Raw genomic sequence first — 2924 nt, 5'->3', positions numbered from 1 at the left:
CTCACCACGTTCAAATAGAACAATACTATATTATTATTATTATTATTATTTATACCGGACTCTAAAAAATCACATATTCAAAATTTTCGCCAGAAAATTCTTCTTTTAGATATCAACCGATTAACCTGACCCTCATCTTGACAAAAACTATCAAACCTGGGGCTTCGCGTGGTCCCATGTTTTAGAGTGTTTGCTAAGATAAGGGTTTATTTAATCGGTAGATTTGAAGTACGGGTTTTCTGGCCAAATTTTATAAACATTTGTTATTGTTTTTTTTTTGTTTTTTTCTTGTTGTTTTTTTTTTTTTTTTTTTTTGCCAGAGTGCGACAGATATATCATTTTAATTCACTCAATCCTAGAGAATTTTGCTACTTTTCAAAATTGAGGAAAAAATGTATTAAGAATGAGCATGGGCCTAGATAGTTTTATTCAACTAAAAACATTAGCTTTGATAATACGCTTATAATTTGTCTCAGAAAAAAAGTAATAGATAGTAGTGCCGCGCTGAGGACCGGACAGAGGACCGGTCCCACGGTCTTTTAGCTGTGAACCGTGGTCCGGTCCCAAAGAGGAAGACCGCCGGCGGTCCTCACTTCTTATAACCTTTCAACGGTCTGGCGCCATACTACTTCCCCAGCGATTCGTTGCCTCGGTCCTTTGCCTATCTTCCACCAATCACCACCCATCCCACTTAATTAATCGCACCCACCCCCCTTTGCCATACACTACACGACACAGACGACCATAGCGGCAGACGACCACCTCCCTCCACTCCGCAAACCGCCCTTTCGTGTGTGAGATGGGGGGAACAGGAGGCGCACGCCTTGGACGATTCCATTATACGGGGTAAATTTCAAAATTTACTACACCATAATGATCGCAATGACAATGATCTATGATGAAGGCATGACCCCTCTTCTCTAATGGGTTATTGTTTGAAATGTATGTGACTACTAAAGATGTGTGTGTGTGTGTGTGTGTGTGTGTGTGTGTGTCTCAAACCTAGCAAGTTGCAAGTCTGATTTTTTGTTTTCTTTTGTCCATCTCTTGTCGCCACTCCTTTCTATCGCATTGTTGTCATTTAAAATAATACAATAATATTAAAATTTCGTTTGGTGTTTTAACTAATCAAATAATATGAGTTTCATTAGTTTCTTCCTTCCAAAAAAAACCCAGTTATAACGTCTGTATTTTTAAAAGGTCCAATAGAATATTTGGGGACCCCGATAGCTCAGTTGATAGAGCACTCTCTTTATACGCAAAGGGCCAGAGATCGATCCCGGGTGCAGTCGAGTTTTTTTCTGAATCCCTGTCTACTCAGCAGTGAATGGGTAGCTGGGTTTGTTAGATCTGGCGAAAAGTCACCATCGACCCCACTTATTACTTATTACTTATTACCGCATCCCCCCCCTCTTATTATAACTTCACGTCTCTCTCTTACTCTTCAATGCTCGCTGCCCTCTCATGTGTGTGTGTGTGGGGGGGGGGGGGGGTAGGAGTTGCGTGTGTGTATAAACGCCACGAACAACTCGATCAACGCCTTGGGTGATTCCATTATCTCCGTTAATGGGGATAAATTTCAAATTTTATTCACGCTAAATTATCGAAGTAACAATGAAGTACTGTGATCAAATAAAGAAGGCATCACCCCTCTTCTCTAATTAGGTTACAATTTGAAATGAGTGTGACTACTCCGTGTGTTTTACTCCTGTAGACCACGGTTTTCATCGTGTAGCGGTCTTTAACGGTTCAAGAATGAACGATCCCATGGTCCCAAAGGTCAAAACGGTCTCTCAGGAATGTTCAATGTCGAAAAGGACCGCCGGTCCTAGGACCGGTCCTTGCGGTTTTCATTTCCCAGGGACCGTAGGACCGTGGTCCTTAAGCTTGCCAAGGACCGCCCCGCACTAATAGATAGACAGAATGCGCTTGGCTTAGAAGCTCACAATATTGCCATCCGGAAGTATAACGGACCAACACACAAAACTATGTGTAACCATGAACGTTTGTAGTCTGGTTAATACAGTCAAGTGAGAATTACTCATAAACGCGGATGGCAAATAATTTTTTTTTAAATAACAAAGACCTGAGTGACGTCATCTTCGTTCTATCTATAGATAGTATGCGCTTGGCTAAGAAGCTCATAACATTGCCATCCGGAAGTATAACGGACCAACACACAAAACTGTGTGTATCCATGAATGTTTATAGTCAGGTTAATACAGTTCAGTGAGCATTACTCATAAACGCGGATGGCAAAAAAAAAAACAATAACAAAGACCTGAGTGACGTCATCTTCGTTCTATCTATAGGCATGGGGTAAAAGTAACCCTGGGTAAGCTACGAATTTAGTCGGTGTTAGGGTTGAGTGAGTTAATAATAAAATCGTCTCCTTTGACTCGAAGAAAGGAAGCGTACAATTCCTCGCATTTGAACGGCCAGGTCGTAGGGATTTTAATGATAACGTGAGAGTAGAGATCGATGGAAGAAATGTATGGATATGATAATATAATAATATACGTATTGTTGTAATGAGGGGTGTATTGGTGTGTAGGTGTGTGTGTGTGTGTGTGTGCTTGTGTTTGTGTTTGTGTTTCCTCCCTAAGGGCAGTATTTTGTTTTGCTCCATGTCAGGTGAAATCCTATAGATAGAATGAAGTTGACGTCACTCGTGTCTTTGTTATTGTTTTTTTGCCATCCGCGTTTATGAGTAATTATCACTAAACTGTATTACCCAGACTATAAACGTTTAAGGTTACACATAGTTTTGTGTGTCGGCGAGTTATACTTCCGGATGGCAATGTTGTGAACTTGTTAGCCAAGCGCATACTATCTATAGATAGTATGCGCTTGGCTTAGAAGTTCACAACATTGCCATCCGGAAATAAAATGGACAAATACACAAAGCTTTGTGTAACTTTAAA

This window comes from Berghia stephanieae, chromosome 2 (genome assembly GCF_034508935.2).
Source record: "Berghia stephanieae isolate SIO BIC M18660-M18661 chromosome 2, UCSD_Bste_1.3, whole genome shotgun sequence".
Classification (NCBI taxonomy): domain Eukaryota; kingdom Metazoa; phylum Mollusca; class Gastropoda; order Nudibranchia; family Aeolidiidae; genus Berghia; species Berghia stephanieae.
The sequence above is the reverse complement of the archived record's forward strand: the minus strand, read 5'-3'. Positions refer to the sequence as shown.